Source organism: Dipodomys merriami, unplaced genomic scaffold (genome assembly GCF_024711535.1).
Source record: "Dipodomys merriami isolate MVZ:Mamm:240054 unplaced genomic scaffold, mDipMer1.0.p SCAF_12, whole genome shotgun sequence".
In the NCBI taxonomy this organism is placed as follows: Eukaryota; Metazoa; Chordata; class Mammalia; order Rodentia; family Heteromyidae; genus Dipodomys; species Dipodomys merriami.
This window is the reverse complement of record NW_027202493.1, coordinates 43257577-43272131: the sequence shown is the minus strand read 5'-3', so window position 1 is coordinate 43272131 and position 14555 is coordinate 43257577. Positions and strand designations below refer to the sequence as shown.

Below are 14555 nucleotides of genomic sequence, written 5' to 3'. Positions count from 1 at the left end.
TTGATATGTTGGATTACATTTATTGACTTACGTATGTTAAACCATCCCTGTGTCTCTGGGATGAAGCCTACCTGGTCATAGTGAATTATTTTTTTTATGTGTTTCTGGATTCTGTTAGCTAGAATCTTGTTAAGGATCTTTGCATCTGTGTTCATCAAGGAGATTGGCCTGTAATTCTCCTTTTTGGTTGGGTCTTTGCCTGGTTTGGGGATGAGTGTGATATTGGCTTCGTAGAATGAGTTTGGGATAGCTCCTTCCTTCTCTGTTTCTCTGAAGAGCTTGAGGAGTATGGGTATTAGTTCTTGTTTAAAGGTCTTATAGAATTCTGCTGTGAATCCATCTGGTCCTGGGCTTTTTTTTGTTGGAAGACTTTTGATAGCTTCCTGTATCTCATTATAGGATATTGGCTTATTTAATTGGTTAACTTCTTCTTTGCTCAGTTTGGGCAACTTGTATTTCTCTAAAAATGCATCCATTTCTGCCCGATTTTCTTCCTTTAGAGAGTATAGCTTTTGAAAGTAGTCTGTTAGAATTGTTTGGATATCTTGGGTACGTGTGGTGATGTTTCCCGTGGCATCCCTAATCCTATTAATATGGGTTTCCTCTCTTCTTTTTTTAATTAATCTAGCCAATGGGCCATCAATTTTGTTTATTTTTTCAAAGAACCAGCTTTTTGTTTGGTTTATTTTGGTTATGGTTTTCTGATTTTCTAATTGGTTAATCTCTGCTTTTAATTTGGTTATCTGGCTTCTTCTAGTAGCTTTAGGTTTAGGTTCCATTTTTTCCTGTTTTTCTAGCTGTTTTAATTGCAACATGAGATTATTTACTTGGTCTGTCTCCATTCTCTTGATGTGGGCACTGAGGGCAATAAATTTGCCCCTCAGGACTGCTTTTGCTGTGTCCCACAAGTTTCTTTGTGAGGTGTTTTCATTTTCATTGAGTTGTAGGAAATGCTTTATTTCTTCTCTGATCTCTTCTGTTATCCAGGCATTGTTAAGGAGTGTGCTGTTCAATTTCCATGTATTGGAGAAATTTCTGCTGTATGCTTTGTTATTGAGAGCTAGCTTGATTCCACTGTGGTCAGATAGGATACAGGGGATTATGTCGATCCCTTTGTATTTGCTTAAGTTCCTTGCATGAACTATGATATGGTCTATTTTGGAGAAAGTTCCATGAGCTGCTGAGAAGAATGTGTACTGTGTTGTTTTAGGGTGAAATACTCGGTAGATGTCAGTTAATTCCGCTTGCAGTATGGCCTCTCTTAATTCGGTAGCTTCTTTGCCAATCCTCTGGTTGGTAGACCTGTCCTTTGGTGAGAGTGGTGTGTTAAAGTCTCCTAGTATTATCGTATTGGGATCTATTTTATTCTGTAAGTTTGAGAGCATTTGTTTGACATATCTAGGTGCACCAATATTTGGGGCATATAAGTTGATGATGGTTATATCCTCCTCTTGGATTGTTCCCTTTATTAATATGTAGTGTCCGTCCTTGTCTTTCTGTACTGATTTTAATGAAAAGTTTATTTTGTCAGATATCAGGATAGCTACACCTGCTTTCTTACTGGGGGCGTTTGATTGGTAGATCCTTTTCCACCCCTTCACTCTGAGTTTGTTTGTATGTTTGGCTGAGAGGTGGGTCTCCTGAAGGCAACAGATGGATGGGTCTTGTTTTCTTATCCAGTCCTCAGTTCGTTTTCTTTTAATTGGCGAATTCAGCCCATTTATATTAAGAGAAAGTATAGAGAGATGCATTGTTGTCCCTGCCATTCCGTTTTCCTAAGTTTTTCTTTTTTCCTTTCCTCCTGTGCTTGCTCAGTTAGACTTTGAGTAATGCCTGTTTGGGGCAGGCCCCAGTTCCTGGCTGCTTTCTTCAGGTTGTGTCCCCCCTCTTAGAATTCTTTGTAATGCTGGCTTAATGTTTATGAATTCATTTAGTTTTTCTTTGCTATTAAAAGTTTTCAGTTCTCCATCAAATGTGAATGCTAGCTTTGCCGGGTAGATCAGTCTGGGTTGGCAGTTATTGGCTCTCAGGGCTCGTATGGTGCTTTCCCAGGCTTTTCTTGCATTCATTGTTTGTGTGGAGAGATCTGCAGTAATTCTTATTTTTTTCCCATTGTAGTATAGCTCCTTCTTCATTTTTGCTGCATGCAGGATTGTTTCCTTATTATTCAGATCTATCATTTTTACTATAATGTGTCTAGAAGTGTTTCTCCTGGGGTCTTGCTTGTTGGGTGTTCGATAAGCTTTTGTGATGTAGTTAAGATGGTCGTTTTTGAGGTGGGGAAAATTTTCATTGATTATCTTGTTAAATAGGTGTTGCATTCCCTTGCTCTGGAATTCCTCACCTTCGTCCACTCCAATTATGCGAAGGTTAAATTTTTTAGCATTATCTGCTTGCTCTTGAATATCCCTTTGGTTTAATTTGAGTAATTTTTCCATATCTGTCACTTTTTGGTCCAGTTGGTGTATTCTGTCTTCTGTATCTGACACTCGACCTTCCATTTCATTCACTCTGTTGACAGTGGCTTCTATTGTGGTTTGCATGGAGGAAATGGATCCCTTTATGGATTCAATGTTGGTTCTCAGAGTACTGATCTCACCTCTCAATGAGGTATGCATTACCTCTAATTTGGCGTTTATCTCACTTCTTATTGAGGTTTGTGCAGCTTCTATTTTTGCATGCATCTCTTGTTTGATACCCTGTATCTCTTTGGATAGTTCATCCTTGTGCTCTTTCAATTTCTGATAAATTTCTCGCTTTATTTCTTGAGTCATTGCCTCCAGCAACCCTTGGAAGTAGCCTTTGTCTTCCATTCCTGCTTTGCTCCCACTGGGGCTCTCCCCTGTGTGGCTGCTGGCTTTTGGGGTGAGCTTGCTGTCCTGGGTGGTAGTAAACCTTGTGATTTTTCTCTGTGATTTTCGCATGGAGGTTCAGGAGACTGCTCTTCAATTTTGTTTTGGTGTGTCTGTCTTTGCTTGGTTGCTGATTCTGTATTGGTAGAGAGAGTCTGTGCCTGATCTGGGTTCTGTTGGGAGCCTATTTCCAGCTGCTATTCTGACTTACTTAGGATTCTCAGCTCTCTGCTGTAGATTGCTGACAGTTCCTGCCTTTGGAAGGGTTGAGCAGCCTAGACTGCTTGTGTTTGCTCCTACGGGTGCTCTTGTGAAGAACAGATGCTCTGGATGCACTCTCCCAAATGCTGGAGTCTGCTATGGGCTCCTGATGTGTTTTTGTTTATTTGTTTTGGGCTGGTTGTGGGCTTGAACTCTAGGTTTGGGTGCTGTCCCTCAGCTTTTTCAGCTCAAGGCTGGCACCCTACCGTTTGAGCCACAGCACCACTTCTGACCCTTTTTGCTTTTGTGATGCTGAGGAATCAGATGCAGGGCCTCATACATCCAAGACTATCACTCTATTGCTGAGCCGCCTTAACAGTCTGAGCTCCTGCTTACTATCAGGTGCTGGCAGCCTGTGTTGCCCAATTCCCAGTCTAGGGTATATGGGTGGAGTTTTGGTGGGGTTTGGGCTTCTCTTGTCCTGGGCCTCCAGGTCTTTTGTTGTCACAGGCGTGCTTCCCGGGGGAGTGTTGTTTCCTGGTTTTCTCCCCTCTGTTGAGGCGTATGCTCAGCTTTTTACTTCAATTGGGAGGAGTTGGTTGTGTTGTTCAGGCGCCGGATCCCCGGGCTTGGTTCCGGCCCCAGCCTGGAGCGCGCTTGTTAGGCCTGTGCTGATGTGTATACCCCCTAGGTTATACAGCCTGGGGGACACAGTTCAAATTTCTTCTACTGTTGGTAGTCTTGACCCAGGGGCGCTGTTCCTGGCTTGGGCATTTAAGCTCCCTTCCAGGGGTGCTCTTGCTCTAGCCTGGCCAGCTGAGTGTGCTCCACGGGCTGGTGGAGCTCTCAAACAGTTCCCAGTTTTAGTGGGTCCTGTGGTCCGGGTGCTGGGGTAGGGAGTCTAGGTCAGGGTCTGGGGATTCCCTCCAGCTCTGGTCTCCCTTGAGGGATACACTTCCCCTGTGGGGTACTCACCCTGGAGCTGGTTGTTTCTGTGTGGTGTAGGTCGTCAGTTGTTGTTGCAATCCGGGCTGGGTTGGGCGGTGGTGGCTCTGTGTGATTCTTTTCTGTCTCTGCCTCTGTCGAAGCTGATGTTCTGAAAGTGGCCCCCTGTGTCTCTGCTGTTTCTCTGGGGCTCCCACAGCCCCCGCCGGGCCGGCTGGCCGGCGGCTTGGCGCGCTGCCGCGCGGCCAGTAAAGGTTGGGGGAGGGGTCTTCGCTTTTCTCTGTTTTGAAATTCTTTTCCTCTTTCTTTTTTGTTATTCTCCGCCTCTGGTTTTTCTCTGAGTGTTCGTCTTTTTGTTGTTGTCGGTCTCTTGGGGAGATTAAGCGTTGGAACTCGAACTCTCTTTTTGGTTGGAGAGCGCTGTGGCGTTTCCCTACTGCCCCGTCGCCATCTTGGTCCCCCGAGGCTTCATTCCATTCTTTTTGAAACCATTTTTTAATGTTTACAATTGTTATCATAAAGGTGATATACAGAGAGGTTATAGTTATATAAATCAGGTAAAGAGTACATTTATTTTTGGACAATGTTACCCTTCCTCACTAACATTAAAATATTCTTTTCTTTTCTTTTTTTTTGCCATTCCTGAGGCTTGAACTCAGGTTCTGGGCACTGTCCCTGAGCTTCTTTTGCTCAAGGCTCTACCATTTAAGCCACAGCTACATTTCCGACTTTTTCTGTTTATGTAGTACTGAGGAATTGAACCCCAGTGCATGCTAGGCAAGCACTTTACCACTAAGCCACATTCCCAGCCCATATTTTTCTTTCTTAAAGATAACTTCATCCAACTTTCTCATTTTGTATTTGAGGAAATGAAGACCAACTGATCCTATATCCCAAGGCAATATGGGTAAGGTCACAACTAAAACCTTATTTCCCAGCTAAGATGTCTTCACTGTATCCCTACCTGCTTCCTGCACTATTTAAGGATAGAAAAATGCCATCTTAGACATTTCTCACCAATATGTTTTGCATTAATTCCTATATTTTTTAATTTTAATTTTTGTTTGTTTATTTATTTTTGTCCATCATGGGGCCTGGGCGCTGTCCCTCAGCTCTTCAGCTCAAGGTTAGCGCTCTACCACTTGAGCCACAGCGCCACTTCCAGCTTTTTCTGCTTATGTGGTGCTAAGGAATCGAACCCAGGGCCTCATGCGTGCAAGAAAGTACTCTACCACTGAGCCACATACCCAGCCTTGTATTTTTATTTTTATTTATTTATTTTTGGGTCTGGTCGTGGGGCCTGAACTCTGGGCCTGGGCACTGTCCCTCAGCTCTTCAGCTCAAGGCGAGCGCTCTACCACTAAGCCACAACACCACTTCCGGCTTTTTTTCTTTTTGCTTATGTGGTGCTGAGGAATCGAACCCAGGGCCTCATGCATGCAAGGCAAGCGCTCTACCACTGAGCCACCTTCCCAGCCCTGTATTTTTATTTTTATTGCTGCTGCTGCTGTTGTTATCAACAAATACTTGCTACCAGGGTAAAAAGCCAAGGACACTTTGTCTCTGTGGGGTCACAGTGAAGAGCAATGGCTCAGTGAAAGCATGGCACCAGTAGTAGGAGCCCTGAGTAAGGGCTTGCCTAGATGTTCATGAAACAGAAGCAGAGAAGCAGGAAGACAGTAATCCACCCACATGTTGCTAGTTTTGAGTGCATCCACTCACCAGCCAGAGAACTATAGGTAGGGTGGCTTCTGGAATGGAGAAGGTGGTCCAGAAGATGAAGGGGAAATACTCAGGATCCCCAGGAATTCCCCAGAGAAGAAAACATTGCTCTCTGCACAAAGCATTCCATAGCAACCTCTCTTGGCTGCCCTCACAGGCTGTAGTACCACATATGACCACTTGATGTCAGCACTCACTCCACCTCTTCATTCAGCAAGGATAGACATTTTGTCTGTCAGAAGAACTGAATTATTAAGAAACAATCCAATTAGGTTTCTAGTTTTTATTTATAAGGGACACAAATAATAGCCACCATAAGTGGTTGAATTACTCAGATATAGCCAGTCTCATACAAATCCAATATATTACTCAGATATAGCCAGTCTCATACAATCCAATATCCCTCTCTCAATTTTTAAAATTGTAGCTTTCTCATAGAAAAATGTGAAACATCCAAAACAATTTTAAACACTAAAAATTAAGAAGGAGAAAAGAGGGCTGTCAGGCATGGATGGATCACACCTATAACTGAGATCTGAGGATCCCAGTTCACAGCCAGCTCGGCAGGATAGTCATCACTCTGATTTTCAACTAACCAACAAACAAAAAGCTGGAAGTGACTCAAGTGTCCAAGCACTAGCCTTGAGCAAAAAGGATAAGGGACAGTCATAGCAACCGGGCCAGAGCTCCAGTCCCAGTGCTGGAATAAAGAGGAAGAAGGAAGGAAGGAAGGGGAGCAATACAGGGAGGAAAGGAAAGAGAAGGGAAGAAAGGAAGGAAGGAAGGGAGGGGCGAGCTGTTTCTGGAAGGAGGGCTTTCTACTTATTTTCCTTCCAAGACTGGCTGGTGTAGTAGAAATCGTCTAGCTCGATAAAGTGCCTGATCCCATTTTCCTTCCTCTTAAAAGCATTCCTTGGTGGGCCGTGGGCACTAGGCCCCCAGGGCTCCTCACACAGACAAGGCCTCCCCAGCCTAGACACGTTTTCTTGGCCCGTGAGGAATGCATGGGAGCGGCACGGCAGTGCTGAGTGTGTCTACCCACTGTCCGTGTTGCATGCCTATGGGGAGGAAGGAGCGGACCGTCCAAGGCAATCAAAGATGACCTTGCTCACCTGGATCAGGTTGTGATTGACTTGTGGCCAGGGACTGGATGGCCCACATCACCTTTTCTCTGACACCATTACAGAGCTTGCCACACAGTGTAGTAAATGGATTGATGGCAACGTCCTTAAAAAACAGGAGCCAGGCATGGTAATGCACATCTGTAATCCTAGCACTCAGAAGGCCTGAGGCAAGAAGATCACAAGTTCAAGGCCAGCCTCGTCTCTGAAAAAAAGACAGAAAGGGATAGGAGTGAGGCTGGGGGGCGGGGGGGGCGCGGCGCCGGAGGGGGGTTGGAGGTCATGAGGGAGAGTTGAAAGGAACAAGAAACATCAATTTTGCAGTCTATAGTTCTCAAGATAACATGATTCAGCCATAATAGTTCACATTTAGCGTTCAGGCTAGGATATTAATGAGAAACAGACCCAGATGGTTTGGAGTAAAATACTCTGTGTACAGCATTCTTCACGCATGCTGTTGTGAGTCCTCCCCGGGGTGACATTGGCTGCCATAAAAACATTGGGCACAAGGTGGCGATGTTGCCTTAGCAACCACCTCTGTCCCCCTGTCTCTCGGCTACACTGAGACGAGCATTAATTCCAACCGACACTAAACGGTTCCCAGATGTATTATAATGAGTAAATCTGAGCAGAGAAATAAAAATGGCGGACAGAAAGATAACACCACCACCACACTCTTCATCTTTGGGCTCCTCAAAGACTCTATTCTGTCTGGGCCTTGTGCTTCTGCGGTCCTGTTCTGTTCTGTTCTACTCTGCTGGGTAGTCAATAAGACCCTGCCAAGAAAGATGAGGGCAGAGATGAAGTTCTTTTTGATCCTTGCTGAAAGTTCCTAGTTCTCTTTTTCTTTCTTTTCTTTTTCTTTCTTTTTTTTTTTTTTTTTTAGCAACTCCTTACTCAGAAGCATCCTTTCTTACCCAACCCTGGAGGCCAAGTTATGATCAGCAAGCACATTGCATTCAGTTTCTGGCCGGAAGGGGGCGCTCACCGTCCACTCACTGAGCAGAAAGCTGTAGCTCAAGTGGTAGAGCCCTCCCCTTGAGCTGAAGAGCTGAGGGACAGCGCCCAGGCCCAGAGTTCAAGCCCCACAACCGACAAAAACAAAACAAAAAAACCTTGGTCAGCGCAGAATGGCTGGATGAACAGCAAACAGCAGACATGCTGAATTTCTGTCTTGGCTTTGCCAAAGGAGCCCCGTTGGGCTTCTACAAGTTGATAAGGTGCCAGGGCTTTCTAACATGCATGCTAACAGCCCAGGTGAAGCACGAGCTGGCCACAGTACAGGCTGTGAATGGACATGTAGCACTGAGCTTCCTTCCTTCCCTCCCTCCCTCCCTCTATCCTTCCTTCCTCTTTCTTTCTTTCTTCTTTCTTTCTTTCCATTTTTCCTTTTGGTTCCTTCCTTCCTTTCCTTTTTTAAGTGCCAGTACTAGGACTTGAACTCAGGGCCTGAGCATAGTCCCTGAGCTTTTTCACTCAAGACTTCTACCACTTGAGCCACAGCTCCACTTCCAGCTTTTTGGTGGTTACCTGAAGATAAGATCTTCACAACTTTCCTGCCCAGGATGGCCTCAAACCATGATCCATAGATCCCAGCCTCCTGAGTAGCTAGGCTTACAAACAAGAGCTACCAGCCCCCAGCTGTGACCCTGACTGAGTTCTCTACTTGGGAGAGAAAGATTGTCCCATAGGACCTTCTTCCCACACAGCTACAATCCCAGCCCTGGGAAGGCTGAGGCAGAAGGCTAGTTAAGTTCAAAACTAACCTGGCTGCACAGCAAGTCCCCATCTAAAGAAAGAAAATTAAACAAAATGAAACTCATTTGAATGAAAGTAGAAGATGCTCACTGGGTGCCTTGGGAGAAATTTCTGAGAAAGACTGAGAGCTGGGATGGAATAAAACAAGAATCACGGGGAGCCAGAATCCACATACAGTGGGGAGTTTCTGGTGACCCTGCTGCTGGGACTGGAGCCCACGGCCTCTTGCAGTCTCGGCAAATGCTCGAACCACTCAGCTCTATGCCCAGCCCGGTGCAAGGTGTTTTACATACCCACTTTCTTTCCTCCTTCCCCCTTTCTTTCCCTCCTCCCTTCTTTCCCTCCTTCCCCCCCTTCTTTCCTTTCTCACTCTCTCTTTTCCATTTTCATTTTTTCTTGAGACGGAGTCTCACTAAGCCGCCCAGGCTGGCCTCAAGTTCATGATCCTCCTGCCTCAGCCTCCCATGGACTGGGACTGCAGACCACACTCCCATACCCTTCTTTTACACGTTGCGAACGGAACTCTCGTAGACATTTCCCACATCTCGGGAGAGCCTCACCTCCCGGCAGCGTGGCTGGGCCAGGGCATCCTCACCGGACAGTTGTGCAGTGTGGTTTGCACAATGGTCCTGGGAGCTGAGTCTGGAGCCGGGCTTCCAGGCCTCCCCTCATCGTCTCCGCTGAATCAGCTCAAGCCAGTGTCTCCCGGTGATAATTAAGGCAGCTGGATAAGGCATCGAGTGTGGACTGTGGAAAAGAAGTGAAACTCACAAGGAGTGTGAAGCAGAGAATCACACACAGGACCAGCCACCATCCATGGAGCCCAGGGCCCCTTCGGGAATGTTTAGGAGTTACTGCAAGCCGGGCGCCGGTGGCTCACGCCTGTCATCCTAGCTACTGAGGAGGCTGAGATCTGAGGATCACGGTTCAAAGCCAGCCCGGGCAAGGAAAGTCCATGAGACTCTTATCTCCAATGAACCACCAGAAAATCGGAAGTGGTGCTGTGGCTCAAGCGGTAGAGCGCTTGCCTTGAGCTGAAGAGCTGAAGGACAGCGCCCAGGCCCAGAGTTCAAGCCCCATGACCGACAAAAGAAAAAAAGAAAAGAAAAAAAGGAATAACTGCGGTGGATGATCAGAATGCAGAAAAGATTACAAAGCAGAAAGCAAGAAGGAACCTAAAAGCCGGTCCAGCAATTTGTTTTTGATCAATGCTTTGAAGGCAATGGGAACTGGTTAGGAAACAAACGAAGTATAGAAATCATTCTGTGAATCGTTTGGAGATCATTGTTTTAAAAAGCACTAAACTTTGGGGGAGGCTGAAGTCCAAAGGACCACAATTCAAGGCCAGCTCTGACAGAAAAGCTCATCAAGACCCTTTCTCAACCCCTACCTGATTTCAGGGGTCTGTACCCACCATCCCAAGCCATGTGAGAGGATCAAGCTTCCCAGCTAGCCTGAGCAGAAAGACCAAGGGGATCTCACCTCAGTGGAAGAAGCTGGGTGGGGTGTACACCCTTGTAATCCCAGCCACAGGGAGCCTAAATTAGTAGTCAGATCAAGGCCCGGGCTCTAAGGCAGTGGAAACAGGGGTGGAGATGTGGCTCAGGAGCGTGGCACCAGCCTGGCAAGTGAGAGGTCCCGAGTTCCAACCCCGGCACTGCTGCCATAAAATCTTCCAGTTGCTTCCTGTCTAAGGGTGGGTACTTCCTTATGCTCTGCTTTCTGGGGACTCCGGGCCTCCCTTTGCTCTTGCCTTGTGACCCCTCCCTTTCCTTCTCTGAGCTGCCACCCAGAGGCCTCCAACTGGACTCCGCTCCCCCCACGCCCATCGTTACCAGATCTTTCACCCAGAATCACTTTCCTAAGCAAAACATGTCAAGCCGGGACCCCAAAACATCACAACGGCATGCGTCACCCAGAATTGTAGTTATTCCTTGAGGCACCTGCCCCCCTCTAAAGGAAAGAATGAAGGGCATCCCTGCGCCCCCACAGCGCCCCACAGAAGCGCACTGACTCAGTCAAAGAGCCAAGACAACGGGGTCCACACAGGAGGCTGGAGTCAGAAAGCTGGGTTTGGGTGAGGCCTCCAGGCAAAGATAACCCGCACTGGCCTCCAAAGGCTGGGGGCAAGAAGGTTGGGACATTTGCCTCCAGCGATTCTCGCTACTGCGGTTAAGAGGTGAATTAAGAGGACCCTCTCCTAAGTGTCTGTGCCCAGTCACTGCCTACATTACCAACGTCTGTCCTACCACAGCCTGGTCAAAACCCACCAGGCCTGGCTTCATTTGGAAGGAGTCCAGGAGACTTCTTTTTTTCTTGTTGGTCATAAAGCTTGAGCTCAAGGCCTGGGTGCTGTCCCGGAACTCTTTTGCTCAAAGTGAGCACTCTACCACTTGGAGCCACAGCTCCACTTCCGGTTTTCTGGGGATTAATTGGAGATGACAGTTTCAAGGGTAAGCATTGAACCTTGATGCTCAGATCTCAGCTTCCCGAGTAGCTAGGATTACAGGCATGAGCCACCAGCACCTGGCTATCTATCACCAATTAACCACCAAAAAGCCACAACTGTGGCTCAAGTGGTAGAGCACCAGCCTTGAGGGGAAAAAGCTTAAGGAGAACGCCCAGGCCCTGAGTTCCAGTTCCAAACCAACACATACGTAAAAAGCACTTTTATGGACTAGAGGCGTGGTTCAAATGGTAGAGCAGAGCCCTGAGTTCAATCCTCCCTTCTACATAATAAATACATTTTAAATCGCATTTATAATTGTTTGCATTTTCTGTCAACATCTGTGCATAAATATAGGTTAGCAATTATTAGCTGCTCACTAGAAAATGAATTCACCAAACTGAGCCACCTCAGGAGCAGTTTCCTGAACCTACTTGTCTCTGGCAGCAGATTGAAATCACCCAGGGGGCCCTAAAACCCACCAGTCTCTGGGCCCAACCCCTTAAAATTCCATTGCTCTGGGGTGGGGCTGCACTCTGGGATGTGGGGCAAAGCTCCCCTGGGAAGTTCCTCACGTTGCCAGCCTTGAGTCCTCCCTGCCCAACTCACCTGCCCCTCACCTGCCCCTCACAGGCCTCAGTGGCTGCTCCCCAGCCGGCCGCTCCCGTCCAGCATGCCTAGCTGACCCCAGTTTCCACCCTGAAGGATTTATAAAAATCCACCTGCCCAGGCCAACAAACCTTGTGTGCAAATCAGGTCACAAACACACCTGCCTTGCCCTCAAGACTTCCCGCATTCCTGATCGGTTTATGGTCGCTGATAACATCCTGGAAAGAGCCAGTTTCAGACTTGCTGTGACCTGGTCTCCCTGCACCCACCCCTTGCTGTGGCTGGAATTTCCGGTTCTCTGGGTTGCTGCCTGGTGATTGATTTGGTTGTTAGCTCTGGGTGCTTTACCTCCGACTGTCACCACGTCCGACTGCAGGCTTCTGAGCTTTCACAGCCTGCGGCTGCCATCTTGCAGTTTGCAAGCACAACCCAAGTTTTTACTTGTGTGCACGTGTGTGCATGTGTGTGTCTGTGTGTACACGTGTGATTGTCGGTACAGGGGCTTGAACTCGGGGCCTGGGCGCTGTTCCTTAGCTTTTTCATTCAAGTCGGGTGCTTGGCCACTTGAGCCACAACTCTACTTCTGGCTCTTTTTTTGGTGGGGGGGGAGTTAATTTGATATAAGAGTCTCCTGGACTTTCCTGTTGGATGCAAGGTGGCTCATGCCTGTAATCCTAGCTACTCAGGAGGCTGAGATCTGAGGATCACAGTTCAAAGCCAGCCTGAGCAGGAAAGTATATGAGATTCTTATCTCCAATTAGCCACCAAAAAGCTGAAAGTGGGGCTGGGAAGGTGGCTCAGTGGTAGAGCGCATGCCTTGCATGCTCGAGGCCCTGGGTTCGATTCCTCAGCACCACATAAGCAAAAAAAGAAAAAAGCCGGAAGTGGCACTCTGGCTCAAGTGGTAGGGCACTAGCCTTGAGCTGAAGAGCTGAGGGACAGCGCCCAGGCCCAGAGTTCAGGCTCCACGACCGGACCCAAAAAAAAAAAAAAAAGCTGAAAGTGGCGCTGTGGCTCAAGTGGTAGAGTGTTAGCCTTGAGTGAAAGAGCTCAAGGACAGTGCCCAGGCCCTGAGTTCAAGCCCCAGGAGCAACTAGCACACACACAAAAGTAAAAGAGTCTAACAGACTTTCCTGGCCCAGCTAGCTTCAAACCAATCATATTATTATTATTATTATTATTATTATTATTATTATTATTGTGAAAATACTGTACAGAGGGGTTACAATTACATGGGCAAGATAATGAGTACATTGCTTATCAAGCATTGTAGCCTCCTCCTTTGTTTCCCCTTCCCATCTCTCAGTCTCCGGAGTAGCTAGGAGCACAGGTGGGAGCCAGGGGCGGGCAGTGTGGCCCCCTGGACACTGATTGTCCACCTTCCACACCTGCTGACACTCCCCCTGTTTTCCAGTAATAGGCCCCGGCTGGGAGAGATAGGAGACTCCTAACTGGGCGGCTTTGACTTGGCGTGTGGACTTTGTACTGAGATAATGGGAGTTTAATTTTTAACACTGAGTGCTGTGATTATGGGTTTTTTTTTGGGTCAGGTCGGTCGTGGGGTCTGAACTCAGAGCCTGGGCGCTGTCCCTCAGCTCTTCAGCTCAAGGCTAGCGCTCTACCACTTGGGCCATAGCGCGACTTCCAGCTTTTTTCTTTTTGTTTATGTAGTGCTGAGGAATCGAACTCAGGGCCTCAGGCATGCAAGGCAAACGCTCTACCACTGAGCCACCTTTCCAGCCCCTGTGATTATGTTTTTTAAAGGTTCAAACAACCCAGGTGTCACTGAGAAGGAAGGCTAGGTAATGGTGGCACCTTCATGCCAACTAGAAGGACACAGACGGGTACTTGGTTAGACACACACATAACTGAAGCAGAGTGTACGGCTCAAGTGCCGGAATGAAGATGGGGTTGGCTTGGTGGGGAAGAGGATGTGAAAGCACAGATGGCCGAGTATCACGCGGAAGAGATGCCAAGTGGCTTTCAAACAATCAATAGGTCTCTCTCTCTCTCTCTCTCTCTTTTTTTATGCCTACAAGTTAATTTCTTCTCAAAGTTGCAATGAATTCTAAAGCCATTTTGCCCGCCCTCCCTCCTGTTTTTATATACCCACATCTCACTTCTCCTTAGCTCAGATAGGTAAAGGCCACACTATCCACAGGGTTTTTTGTTTCTGTAAATGTTACCCATTCTCCACGAAAGGGGTTGCCACTGGAAGCTGAGCACTGGTGGCTTGCACCTGTAATCTTAGATACTTACAGGGCTGAGATCTGAGGCTCAAAGTTTGAAACCAGGCTGGACAGAAAAGTCTGTGAGCTTCCGATTAATCAGCAAAATGCTAGACTGGAGACATGTCTCAAGTGATAGAGCATCATATACATATATAGAGAGAGAGTTAAAAAACAGAGTAATATATATTTTTAAACAACTACCTATTTTCATATTTTTATGTTAAGGCAATAATGCACATATGTATAATTACTTGTTTACATATTTTTTCTTCTAGAATGAGTGTATCCTGGTGGAATCTTTAAAAAGTCGCCTTAACTTTTTGTTAAATGATTTTTAAATGTCAATGATCAGTTTACATAGTGATTTGATAAACGACTCGTTACAATTTGAAAAAAAAAAATGATGTGTTGGACATGCATTTCTTTAATGACTGGGGATTCTGACCACTGGGGCCACAATATTACTTCCTGTGGGAGAAGATTATTTGTAAGCTTGGGCAAAATTTCGGTTGCCTGTCCTTTCCTTTTCTCTTCCATTTTTGAAGACTGCTTTAGGACTTTAACCCATAGATTGCCAACATGTCCTGGTGCGTTGCATTTATGCTGGGTTGTTTGGGCATAGTTTAGAAGTCTCTGTTTTCTGGATGATGTGAGTCTGGCTCCTGGAGAG

At 46.7% G+C, this 14555-nt stretch overlaps 1 long non-coding RNA gene across 3 annotated transcripts; it reads right to left on the bottom strand.

Moving 5' to 3' along the window:
* Nucleotides 1-4033: 4033 nt before the first annotated feature.
* LOC138823079 (uncharacterized) lies at nucleotides 4034-11849 on the bottom strand. Of its 3 annotated transcripts, none has more exons than XR_011370737.1 (4): nucleotides 11786-11849; nucleotides 9160-9346; nucleotides 6833-7046; nucleotides 4034-5964 (listed from the first exon to the last, which is right to left on the bottom strand). It is a non-coding gene; the product is annotated as an uncharacterized lncRNA (long non-coding RNA). The 3 variants fall into 3 exon arrangements; XR_011370736.1 differs by lacking the exon at nucleotides 11786-11849 and adding an exon at nucleotides 11655-11737; XR_011370735.1 differs by lacking the exon at nucleotides 11786-11849 and adding an exon at nucleotides 10082-10294.
* Nucleotides 11850-14555: the final 2706 nt, after the last annotated feature.